Source organism: Taudactylus pleione, unplaced genomic scaffold (genome assembly GCF_031769625.1).
Source record: "Taudactylus pleione unplaced genomic scaffold, aTauple2 ptg000231l, whole genome shotgun sequence".
NCBI lineage: Eukaryota > Metazoa > Chordata > Amphibia > Anura > Myobatrachidae > Taudactylus > Taudactylus pleione.
The window spans coordinates 3,295,231-3,309,102 of NW_028284633.1; the positions used below are offsets into that span (position 1 = coordinate 3,295,231).

The window sequence follows — 13,872 nt, forward strand, 5'->3', positions numbered from 1 at the left end:
GCAAGGTATGAGAGGTGCTGTATATACAGGCTTCCTGTAATAGGAATATTATACTACAGAGAGCACTTCCTAGGCAAGGTATGAGAGGTGCTGTATATACAGGCTTCCCGTAATAGGAATATTATACTACAGAGAGCACTTCCTAGGCAAGGTATGAGATGTGCTGTATATACAGGCTTCCCGTAATAGGAATATTATACTACAGAGAGCACTTCCTAGGCAAGGTAAGAGATGTGCTGTATATACAGGCTTCCCGTAATAGGAATATTATACTACAGAGAGCACTTCCTAGGCAAGGTATGAGATGTGCTGTATGTACAGGCTTCCCGTAATAGGAATATTATACTACAGAGAGCACTTCCTAGGCAAGGTATGAGATGTGCTATATATACAGGCTTCCCGTAATAGGAATATTATACTACAGAGAGCACTTCCTAGGCAATGTATGAGAAGTGCTGTATATACAGGCTTCCCGTAATAGGAATATTATACTACAGAGAGCACTTCCTAGGCAAGGTATGCGATGTGCTGTATATACAGGCTTCCCGTAATAGGAATATTATAGAGGTGTGCACCGGCCACTTTTCGTGTTTTGTGTTTTGGTTTTGGATCTGGATCTTTCTTCGTGTTTTGGATCTGGATTGGTTTTGCCAAAACCACCCTTCCGTGTTTTGGGTTCTGGGTTTTGTGTTTTGGATCTGTATTTTTTTTTTAAAAAAGCATAAAAACAGCTAAAATCACAGAATTTGTAGGTTTTTCTGCTCCTATGCTATTATTAACCTCAATAACCTTAATTTCCACTAATTTCCAGTCTATTCTGAACACCTCACACCTCACAATAGTGTTTTTATGTCCAAAAGGTTGCACCGAGGTAGCTGGATGACTATGCTAAGCAACACGAGTGGGCGGCACAAACACGTGACCCATCTAGGAGTGACACTGCAGTGGCAGACAGGATGGCAGTTAGAAAAACTAGGCCCCAAACTGTACATAATGCAAAGAAAAAAAAGAAGTGCAAGATGGAATTGTCCTTGGGCCCTCCCACCCACCCTTATGTTGTATAAACAGGACATGCACACTTTAACAAATCAATCATTTCAGCGCCAGGGTCTGCCACACAACTGTGGCTGAAATGATTGGTTCGTTTGGGCCCCCACAAAACAAGCTGGCAATTAATGTGTCCCTGCACAAACTGGCTCTACGGAGGCAAGATGTCATCCTCATCCTCCTCATCCACCGATTCCTCACCCTCTTCAGTGTGTACATCCTCATCCTCACAAAGTATTAACTCGTCCCCACTTGAATCCACCACCACAGGTCCCTCTGTACCTTCTGGAGGCTGGTCTCCCTGGAAGAGCTGATAATTCATTTTGATGAACATCATCTTCTCCACATTCTGTGGAAGCAACCTCCTATGCCTTTCGCTGACAAGGTTCCCGGCTGCACTAAACACTCTTTCGGAGTACACACTGGAGGGGGGGCAACTCAGGTAAAATAGAGCCAGTTTGTACAGGGGCCTCCAAATTGCCTCGTTTTCCTCCCAGTACAGGTATGGACTGTCTGACATGCCTACTTGAATGCTGTCACCGATGTAATCCTCCACCATTCTGTCAATGGTGACAGTATCATATGCAGTGACAGTAGACATGTCAGAAATTGTTGCCAGGTCCTTCAGTCCGGACCAGATGTCCAAACTTGGTCCTGCCTGCCCTGCATCACCGCCAGCGGGTTGCTTAGGATACCTAAGTTTTTTCCTGGCAGCCCCAGTTGCGGGAGAAAATGAAGAAGGAGCCGTTGACGTGTCACGTTCCGCTTCAGCTGACAGTGTGTTCACCAGCAGGTCTTTGCACCTCTGCAGGCTTGTGTCGGCCGGAAAGAGAGACACCACATAGGCTTTAAACCTAGGATCAAGCACGGTGGCCAAAATGTAGTGGTCTGATTTCAACAGATTGACCACCCTGGAATCCTGGCAAATCGAATGAAGGGCTTCATCCACAAGTCCCACATGCCGAGCGGAATCGCTCCGTCTTAGCTCCTCCTTCATTTTCTCCAGCTGCTTCTGCAAAAGCCTGATGAGGGGAATGACCTGACTCAAGCTGGCTGTGTCTGAACTGACTTCACATGTGGCAAGTTCGAAGGGCTGGAAACCTTGCACAACACGGAAATCATTCTCCACTGCGCTTGAGTCAGGTGCATACCCCCTCCTTTGCCTATGTCATAGGTGGATGTATAGGCTTGTATGGCCTTTTGCTGCTCCTCCATCCTCTGAAGCATATAGAGGGTTGAGTTCCACCGCGACACAACCTCTTGCTTCAGGTGATGGCGGGGCAGGTTCAAGAGTGTTTGCTGGCGCTCCAGTCTTCGGCACGCAGTCGCTGAATGGCGAAAGTGGCCAGAAATTTTTCGGGCCACCCAAAGCGTCTCCTGCACGCCCCTGTCGCTTTTCAGAAAATTCTGCACCACCAAGTTTATTGTGTGAGCAAAACATGGGACGTGCTGGAATTTGCCCAGATGTAATGCCCGCACAATATTGGTGTCGTTGTCAGATATCACAAATCCCCAGGAGAGTCTAAGTGGGGTAAGCCACTGGGCGATGATTTCCCTCAGTTTCTCTAAGAGGTTGTCGGCGGTGTGCCTCTTACTGAAACCGGTGATACACAGCGTAGCCTGCCTTGTAACGAGCTGGCGTTTCTGAGATGCTGCTACTGGTGATGCTGCTGCTGTTGCTGCGTAAGGTTATACATCTACCCAGTGGGCTGTCACAGTCATATAGTCCTTAGTCTGCCCTGTTCCACTTGTCCACATGTCCGTGGTTAAGTGGACATTGTGTACAATGGCATTTTTCAGGACACTGAGGACACTTTTTCTGACGTTTCTGTACAGTCTCGGTATCGCCTGCCTAGTGAAGTGGAATCTAGACGGGATTTGGAACCGGGGACACACTACCTCCATCAATTGTCTAAATCCCACTGCACTAATGGCGGATACCGGACGCACGTCTAACACCAACATAGCAGTCAAGGCCTCAGTTATACGTTTTGCTTCAGGATGACTGCTGTCGTACTTCATCCTCCTCGCTAAGGACTGTTGGAGGGTCAATTGTTTAGTAAAAGTAGTGGTGTTCCTACTTCCTCTCTGGGATGATGAACGACTCCCAGCAGCAGCAACAGCAGCAGCGGCAGCAGTAGGCGTAGCAATGCAGGATCCTCCAGAGGAATCCCGGAAAGGAGAGTCAGTCATGCCAGTGACATGGCCTGCAGGACTACTTCCGATCCTAACTAAGGAGGAAATTGACGAGGAGGGAGTTGACGGTGTGGTTTGCAGGCGCTTGGATACAACAGGACAACGGGATTTAGGTGTCCCTGGACTGCTTACGGTCTTAGCCAAAGTTTCTGAACTTGACAGTAACTTTTTATGAACGCGCTGCAGGTGCCGTATAAGGGAGGATGTTCCTAGGTGGTTGACGTCCCTACCCCTACTTATTTCACCTTTACATATGGTACATATGGCAAGACAGTTGTTGTCCGGATTTGGATAGAAATATTGCCAGACCAAAGAGGTGGAATGTTTGGTCTTCTGCCCAGGCATGACCGTGATGGGCTTTTTCATCCCACGGACAACAACTGTCTCCCCCGGAGCCTGATTTAAACAAACCACATCACCATCAGAATCCTCCTCGCCAACTTCCTCCTCAGCGCCAGCTACACCAGTATCCTCATCCTGTTGTACTTCAACAGTGACATCTTCAATTTGCATATCAGCAAGTGGACTGTGGGTGCTCCTTTCAGCACTTGCAGGGGGCGTGCAAATGGTGGAAAGAGCCACCTCTTCCCGTCCAGTGCTGGGAAGGTCAGGCATCGCAACCACCACCACACTTGGACTCTCCTTGGGGATTTGTGATATCTTCTTAGAAAGCACAGTTCTTCGCTGTGCTTTTGCCAGCTTAACTCTTTTGATTTTTTTAGTGGGAGGAGGGCTTCCATCGTCATGTGAAGCTGAACCACTAGTCATGAACATACTAGGGATCGACCTTAGCCGTTCCTTGCCACTCCGTGTCGTAAATGGCATATTGGCAAGTTTACGTTTCTCTTCAGCTGATTTAAATGTCTTTTTCAAGGTCATTTTCCTGAACTTTGCCATTTGGGATTGTATGTGCCCTCTACTATGACATTGGGCATCGGCCTTGGCAGACGACGTTGATGGCATGTTATCGTCTATGTCATGACTAGTGGCAGCAGCTTCAGCACTAGGAGGAAGTGGTTCTTGATGTTTCTCTATTTTATTTTTATCGGAAAAAGTTTGGTCCTCCATTTATGTTATATCGATTTGATATATACGTGCGGCTAAACACAGAAAATAATTTTTTTTTTGGTTTGGACTGGAGTGTACTTTCGGGGGTTACAGCACCCTTTAACGGTCAAGCCAGCCGGCCCTTTACTTATGACACAGGCGCACGCTTGGCACTACTTTGTTGATGCACGTGCGGCTACTGCGCACACAATTCACAAACACAGAAAATAATTTTTTTTTTGGTTTGGACTGGAGTGTACTTTCGGGGGTTACAGCACCTTTAACGGTCAAGCCAGCCGGCCCTTTACTTATGACACAGGCGCACGCTTGGCACTACTTTGTTGATGCACGTGCGGCTACTGCGCACACAATTCACAAACACAGAAAATAATTTTTTTTTTGGTTTGGACTGGAGTGTACTTTCGGGGGTTACAGCACCCTTAACGGTCAAGCCAGCCGGCCCTTTACTTATGACACAGGCGCACGCTTGGCACTACTTTGTTGATGCACGTGCGGCTACTGCGCACACAATTCACAAACACAGAAAATAATTTTTTTTTTGGTTTGGACTGGAGTGTACTTTCGGTTTTACAGCACCCTTTAACGGTCAAGCCAGCCGGCCCTTTACTTATGACACAGGCGCACGCTTGGCACTACTTTGTTGATGCACGTGCGGCTACTGCGCACACAATTCACAAACACAGAAAATAATTTTTTTTTTGGTTTGGACTGGAGTGTACTTTGGGGGTTACAGCACCCTTTAACGGTCAAGCCAGCCGGCCCTTTACTTATGACACAGGCGCACGCTTGGCACTACTTTGTTGATGCACGTGCGGCTACTGCGCACACAATTCACAAACACAGAAAATAATTTTTTTTTTGGTTTGCACTGGAGTGTACTTTGGGGGTTACAGCACCCTTTAACAGTCAAGCCAGCCGGCCCTTTACTTATGACACAGGCGCACGCTTGGCACTACTTTGTTGATGCACGTGCGGCTACTGCGCACACAATTCACAAACACAGAAAATAATTTTTTTTTGGGTTTGGACTGGAGTGTACTTTCGGGGGTTACAGAACCCTTAATGGTCAAGCCAGCCGGCCCTTTACTTATGACACAGGCGCACGCTTGGCACTACTTTGTTGATGCACGTGCGGCTACTGCGCACACAATTCACAAACACAGAAAATAATTTTTTTTTGGTTTGGACTGGAGTGTACTTTCGGGGGTTACAGCACCCTTTAACGGTCAAGTCAGCCGGCCCTATACTTATGACACAGGCGCACGCTTGGCACTACTTTGTTGATGCACGTGCGGCTACTGCGCACACAATTCACAAACACAGAAAATAATTTTTTTTTTTGTTTGGACTGGAGTGTACTTTGGGGGTTACAGCACCCTTTAACGGTCAAGCCAGCCGGCCCTTTACTTATGACACAGGCGCACGCTTGGCACTACTTTGTTGATGCACGTGCGGCTACTGCGCACACAATTCACAAACACAGAAAATACATTTTTTTTTGGTTTGGACTGGAGTGTACTTTCAGGGGTTACAGCACCCTTTAACGGTCAAGCCAGCCGGCCCTTTACTTATGACACAGGCGCACGCTTGGCACTACTTTGTTGATGCACGTGCGGCTACTGCGCACACAATTCACAAACACAGAAAATAATTTTTTTTTTGGTTTGGACTGGAGTGTACTTTGGGGGTTACAGCACCCTTTAACGGTCAAGCCAGCCGGCCCTTTACTTATGACACAGGCGCACGCTTGGCACTACTTTGTTGATGCACGTGCGGCTACTGCGCACACAATTCCCAAACACAGAAAATACATTTTTTTTTGGTTTGGACTGGAGTGTACTTTCGGGGGTTACAGCACCCTTTAACGGTCAAGCCAGCCGGCCCTTTACTTATGACACAGGCGCACGCTTGGCACTACTTTGTTGATGCACGTGCGGCTACTGCGCACACAATTCACAAACACAGAAAATAATTTTTTTGGGGGTTTGGGCTGGAGTGTACTTTGGGGGTTACAGCACCCTTTAACGGTCAAGCCAGCCGGCCCTTTACTTATGACACAGGCGCACGCTTGGCACTACTTTGTTGATGCACGTGCGGCTACTGCGCACACAATTCACAAACACAGAAAATTATTTTTTTTTTGGTTTGGACTGGAGTGTACTTTCGGGGGTTACAACACCCTTAACGGTCAAGCCAGCCGGCCCTTTACTTATGACACAGGCGCACGCTTGGCACTACTTTGTTGATGCACGTGCGGCTACTGCGCACACAATTCACAAACACAGAAAATAATTTTTTTTTTGGTTTGGACTGGAGTGTACTTTCGGGGGTTACAGCACCCTTAACGGTCAAGCCAGCCGGCCCTTTACTTATGACACAGGCGCACGCTTGGCACTACTTTGTTGATGCACGTGCGGCTACTGCGCACACAATTCGCAAACACAGAAAATAATTTTTTTTTTGGTTTGGACTGGAGTGTACTTTCGGGGGTTACAGCACCCTTTAACGGTCAAGCCAGCCGGCCCTTTACTTATGACACAGGCGCACGCTTGGCACTACTTTGTTGATGCACGTGCGGCTACTGCGCACACAATTCACAAACACAGAAAATATTTTTTTTTTTGGTTTGGACTGGAGTGTACTTTGGGGGTTACAGCACCCTTTAACGGTCAAGCCAGCCGGCCCTTTACTTATGACACAGGCGCACGCTTGGCACTACTTTGTTGATGCACGTGCGGCTACTGCGCACACAATTCACAAACACAGAAAATAATTTTTTTTTTGGTTTGGACTGGAGTGTACTTTCGGGGGTTACAGCACCCTTAACGGTCAAGCCAGCCGGCCCTTTACTTATGACACAGGCGCACGCTTGGCACTACTTTGTTGATGCACATGCGGCTACTGCGCACACAATTCACAAACACAGAAAATAATATTTTTTTTGGTTTGGACTGGAGTGTACTTTCGGGGGTTACAGCACCCTTAACGGTCAAGCCAGCCGGCCCTTTACTTGTGACACAGGCGCACGCTTGGCACTACTTTGTTGATGCACGTGCGGCTACTGCGCACACAATTCACAAACACAGAAAATAATTTTTTTTTTGGTTTGGATTGGAGTGTACTTTCGGGGTTTACAGCACCCTTTAACGGTCAAGCCAGCCGGCCATTTACTTATGACACAGGCGCACGCTTGGCCCTACTTTGTTGATGCACGTGCGGCTACTGCGCACACAATTCACAAACACAGAAAATACATTTTTTTTGGTTTGGACTGGAGTGTACTTTCGGGGGTTACAGCACCCTTTAACGGTCAAGCCAGCCGGCCCTTTACTTATGACACAGGCGCACGCTTGGCACTACTTTGTTGATGCACGTGCGGCTACTGCGCACACAATTCACAAACACAGAAAATAATTTTTTTTTTGGTTTGGACTGGAGTGTACTTTGGGGGTTACAGCACCCTTTAACGGTCAAGCCAGCCGGCCCTTTACTTATGACACAGGCGCATACTTGGCACTACTTTGTTGATGCACGTGCGGCTACTGCGCACACAATTCACAAACACAGAAAATAATTTTTTTTTTGGTTTGGACTGGAGTGTACTTTGGGGGTTACAGCACCCTTTAATGGTCAAGCCAGCCGGCCCTTTACTTATGACACAGGCGCATGCTTGGCACTACTTTGTTGATGCACGTGCGGCTACTGCGCACACAATTCACAAACACAGAAAATATATTATTTTTTTAGCACTTGGGGGGAGCACCCCTGATGGACAGAGCACCCCCTGGACAACACTACAGCACACCTTTAGGACTGGGACACTGCACAGGACTTTGGAGTGGACACAGCCCCTATGGAGAACTGACTGCACAACACAGTCCAGCCAGCCCCTATGGACTTTGAAGTAGTGGACAACAGCAGCACTACACTACACTACACTACACTACACAGCCCTAACTCCCACCCTCCCTCTTCACTGTCCACAGCCGAGTGAGAAAATGGCACCGACGCGGGTACCTTATATAGGATCCAAAACCCGCGAGACTCGGAAGGCGGGATGATGACGTTTTGCCTCGATTTCAGATCCGAGTCAGGCGGGAAAAGTCGAGCCTGACTCGGATCGGACTCGGATCGGGGGGCTCGGAGGGGTTCGGATTTCAGAAATCCGAACCCGCTCACCCCTAGAATATTATACTACAGAGAGCACTTCCTAGGCAAGGTATGAGATGTGCTGTATATACAGGCTTCCCGTAATAGGAATATTATACTACAGAGAGCACTTCCTAGGCAAGGTATGAGAGGTGCTGTATATACAGGCTTCCCGTAATAGGAATATTATACTACAGGGAGCACTTCCTAGGCAAGGTATGAGATGTGCTGTATATAGAGGCTTCCCGTAATAGGAATATTATACTACAGAGAGCACTTCCTAGGCAATGTATGAGAAGTGCTGTATATACAGGCTTCCCGTAATAGGAATATTATACTACAGAGAGCACTTCCTAGGCAAGGTATGAGATGTGCCATATATTCAGGCTTCCCGTAATAGGATTATTATACTACAGAGAGCACTTCCTAGGCAAGGTATGAGATGTGCCGTATATACAGGCTTCCCGTAATAGGAATATTATACTACAGAGAGCACTTCCTAGGCAAGGTATGAGAAGTGCCGTATATACAGGCTTCCTGTAATAGGCATATTATACTACAGAGAGCACTTCCTAGGCAAGGTATGAGATGTGCCGTATATACAGGCTTCCCGTAATAGGAATATTATACTACAGAGATCACTTCCTAGGCAAGGTATGAGAAGTGCCGTATATACAGGCTTCCCGTAATAGGAATATTATACTACAGAGAGCACTTCCTAGGCAAGGTATGAGATGTGCTGTATATACAGGCTTCCCGTAATAGGAATATTATACTACAGAGAGCACTTCCTACGCAAGGTATGAGAAGTGCTGTATATACAGGCTTCCCGTAATAGGAATATTATACTACAGGAAGCACTTCCTAGGCAAGGTATGAGAAGTGCTGTATATACAGGCTTCCCGTAATAGGAATATTATACTACAGGGAGCACTTCCTAGGCAAGGTATGAGAGGTGCTGTATATACAGGTTTCCCGTAATAGGAATATTATACTACAGGAAGCACTTCCTAGGCAAGGTATGAGAGGTGCTGTATATACAGGCTTCCCGTAATAGGAATATTATACTACAGAGAGCACTTCCTAGGCAAGGTATGAGAAGTGCTGTATATACAGGCTTCCCGTAATTGGAATATTATACTACAGGGAGCACTTCCTAGGCAAGGTATGAGAAGTGCTGTATATACAGGCTTCCCGTAATAGGAATATTATACTACAGAGAGCACTTCCTAGGCAAGGTTTGAGATGTGCTGTATATACAGGCTTCCCGTAATAGGAATATTATACTACAGAGAGCACTTCCTAGGCAAGGTATGAGAAGTGCCGTATATACAGGCTTCCCGTAATAGGAATATTATACTACAGAGAGCACTTCCTAGGCAAGGTATGAGATGTGCCGTATATACAGGCTTCCCGTAATAGGAATATTATACTACAGAGAGCACTTCCTAGGCAAGGTATGAGAAGTGCTGTATATACAGGCTTCCCGTAATAGGAATATTATACTACAGAGAGCGCTTCCTAGGCAAGGTATGAGAAGTGCTGTATATACAGGCTTCCCGTAATAGGAATATTATACTACAGAGAGCGCTTCCTAGGCAAGGTATGAGATGTGCTGTATATACAGTCTTCCCGTAATAGGAATATTATACTACAGAGAGCGCTTCCTAGGCAAGGTATGAGAAGTGCCATATATACAGGCTTCCCGTAATAGGCATATTATACTACAGGGAGCACTTCCTAGGCAAGGTATGCGATGTGCTGTATATACAGGCTTCCCGTAATAGGAATATTATACTACAGAGCGCACTTCCTAGGCAAGGTATGCGATGTGCTGTATATACAGGCTTCCTGTAATAGGGATATTATACTACAGGGAGCACTTCCTAGGCAAGGTATGAGATGTGCTGTATATACAGGCTTCCCGTAATAGGAATATTATACTACAGAGAACACTTCCTAGGCAATGTATGAAAAGTGCTGTATATACAGGCTTCCCGTAATAGGAATATTATACTACAGAGAGCACTTCCTAGGCAATGTATGAGAAGTGCTGTATATACAGGCTTCCCGTAATAGGAATATTATACTACAGAGAGCACTTCCTAGGCAATGTATGAGAGGTGCTGTATATACAGGCTTCCCTTAATAGGCATATTATACTACAGAGAGCACTTCCTACGCAAGGTATGAGATGTGCCATATATACAGGCTTCCCGTAATAGGAATATTATACTACAGAGAGCACTTCCTAGGCAAGGTATGAGAAGTGCCGTATATACAGGCTTCCCGTAATAGGAATATTATACTACAGAGAGCACTTCCTAGGCAAGGTATGAGATGTGCCGTATATACAGGCTTCCCGTAATAGGAATATTATACTACAGAGAGCACTTCCTAGGAAAGGTATGAGATGTGCCGTATATACAGGCTTCCCGTAATAGGAATATTATACTACAGAGAGCACTTCCTAGGCAAGGTATGAGATGTGCCGTATATACAGGCTTCCCGTAATAGGAATATTATACTACAGAGAGCACTTCCTAGGCAAGGTATGAGATGTGCCGTATATACAGGCTTCCCGTAATAGGAATATTATACTACAGAGAGCACTTCCTACGCAAGGTATGAGATGTGCCGTATATACAGGCTTCCTGTAATAGGAATATTATACTACAGAGAGCACTTCCTACGCAAGGTATGAGATGTGCTGTATATACAGGCTTCCCGTAATAGGAATATTATACTACAGAGAGCACTTCCTAGGCAAGGTATGAGAAGTGCTGTATATACAGGCTTCCCGTGATAGGATTATTATACTACAGAGAGCACTTCCTAGGCAAGGTATGAGATGTGCAGTATATACAGGCTTCCAGTAATAGGAATATTATACTACAGAGAGCACTTCCTAGGCAAGGTATGAGAAGTGCTGTATATACAGGCTTCCCGTAATAGGATTATTATACTACAGAGAGCACTTCCTAGGCAAGGTATGAGATGTGCTGTATATACAGGCTTCCCAAAATAGGAATATTATACTACAGAGAGCACTTCCTAGGCAAGGTATGAGAAGTGCGGTATATACAGGCTTCCTGTAATAGGATTATTATACTACAGAGAGCACTTCCTAGGCAAGGTATGAGAAGTGCCGTATATACAGGCTTCCCGTAATAGGAATATTATACTACAGAGAGCACTTCCTAGGCAATGTATGAGAAGTGCGGTATATACAGGCTTCCGTAATAGGATTATTATACTACAGAGAGCACTTCCTAGGCAAGGTATGAGATGTGCTGTATATACAGGCTTCCTGTAATAGGAATATTATACTACAGGAAGCACTTCCTAGGCAAGGTATGAGATGTGCTGTATATACAGGCTTCCTGTAATTGGAATATTATACTACAGAGAGCACTTCCTAGGCAAGGTATGCGATGTGCTGTATATACAGGCTTCCCGTAATAGGAATATTATACTACAGAGAGCACTTCCTAGGCAAGGTATGAGAAGTGCCGTATATACAGGCTTCCTGTAATAGGAATATTATACTACAGGAAGCACTTCCTAGGCAAGGTATGAGATGTGCTGTATATACAGGCTTCCTGTAATAGGATTATTATACTACAGAGAGCACTTCCTAGGCAAGGTATGAGATGTGCTGTATATACAGGCTTCCCGTAATAGGAATATTATACTACAGGGAGCACTTCCTAGGCAAGGTATGAGAAGTACTGTATATACAGGCTTCCTGTAATAGGAATATTATACGACAGAGAGCACTTCCTAGGCAAGGTATGAGATGTGCTGTATATACAGGCTTCCCGTAATAGGAATATTATACTACAGGAAGCACTTCCTAGGCAAGGTATGAGATGTGCTGTATATACAGGCTTCCCGTATTAGGAATATTATACTACAGGGAGCACTTCCTAGGCAAGGTATGAGAAGTACTGTATATACAGGCTTCCTGTAATAGGAATATTATACTACAGAGAGCACTTCCTAGGCAAGGTATGAGATGTGCTGTATATACAGGCTTCCCGTAATAGGAATATTATACTACAGGAAGCACTTCCTAGGCAAGGTATGAGATGTGCTGTATATACAGGCTTCCCGTAATAGGAATATTCTACTACAGAGAGCACTTCCTAGGCAAGGTATGAGCAGTGCTGTATATACAGGCTTCCTGTAATAGGAATATTATACTACAGAGAGCACTACCTAGGCAAGGTATGAGATGTGCTGTAAATACAGGCTTCCCGTAATAGGAATATTATACTACAGAGAGCGCTTCCTAGGAAAGGTGAGATGTGCTGTATATACAGGCTTCCTGTAATAGGAATATTATACTACAGGGAGCACTTCCTAGGCGCAAGGTATGAGATGTGCCGTATATACAGGCTTCCCGTAATAGGAATATTATACTACAGAGAGCACTTCCTAGGCAAGGTATGAGAAGTGCTGTATATACAGGCTTACTGTAATAGGAATATTATACTACAGGGAGCACTTCCTAGGCAAGGTATGAGAGGTGCTGTATATACACGCTTCCTGTAATAGGAATATTATATACAGAGAGCACTTCCTATGCAAGGTATGAGATGTGCTGTATATACAGGCTTCCCGTAATAGGAATATTATACTACAGAGAGCGCTTCCTAGGAAAGGTGAGATGTGCCGTATATACAGGCTTCCCGTAATAGGAATATTATACTACAGAGAGCACTTCCTAGGCAAGGTATGAGAAGTGCTGTATATATAGGCTTCCTGTAATAGAAATATTATACTACAGGGAGCACTTCCTAGGCAAGGTATGAGATGTGCTGTATATACAGGCTTCCCGTAATAGGAATATTATACTACAGGGAGCACTTCCTAGGCAAGGTATGAGATGTGCCGTATATACAGTCTTCCCGTAATAGGAATATTATACTACAGAGAGCACTTCCTACGCAAGGTATGTGATGTGCTGTATATACAGGCTTCCCGTAATAGGATTATTATACTACAGAGAGCACTTCCTAGGCAAGGTATGAGAAGTGCTGTATATACAGGCTTCCCGTAATAGGAAAATTATACTACAGAGAGCACTTCCTAGGCAAGGTATGAGATGTGCTGTATATACAGGCTTCCCGTAATAGGAATATTATACTACAGGAAGCACTTCCTAGGCAAGGTATGAGATGTGCTGTATATACAGGCTTCCCGTAATAGGAATATTATACTACAGGAAGCACTTCCTAGGCAAGGTATGAGATGTGCTGTATATACAGGCTTCCCGTAATAGGAATATTATACTACAGGAAGCACTTCCCAGGCAAGGTATGAGATGTGCTGTATATACAGGCTTCCCGTAATAGGAATATTATACTACAGGGAGCACTTCCAAGGCAAGGTAAGAGAAGTGATGTA

The 13,872-nt window shown here is 45.4% G+C and overlaps 1 protein-coding gene across 1 annotated transcript in view; it reads left to right on the forward strand.

Moving 5' to 3' along the window:
* Positions 1 to 13,872, forward strand: part of LOC148516919 (rap1 GTPase-activating protein 1-like) — a 286,202-nt gene that overhangs the window by 29,250 nt on the left and 243,080 nt on the right. The window lies entirely within an intron of this gene.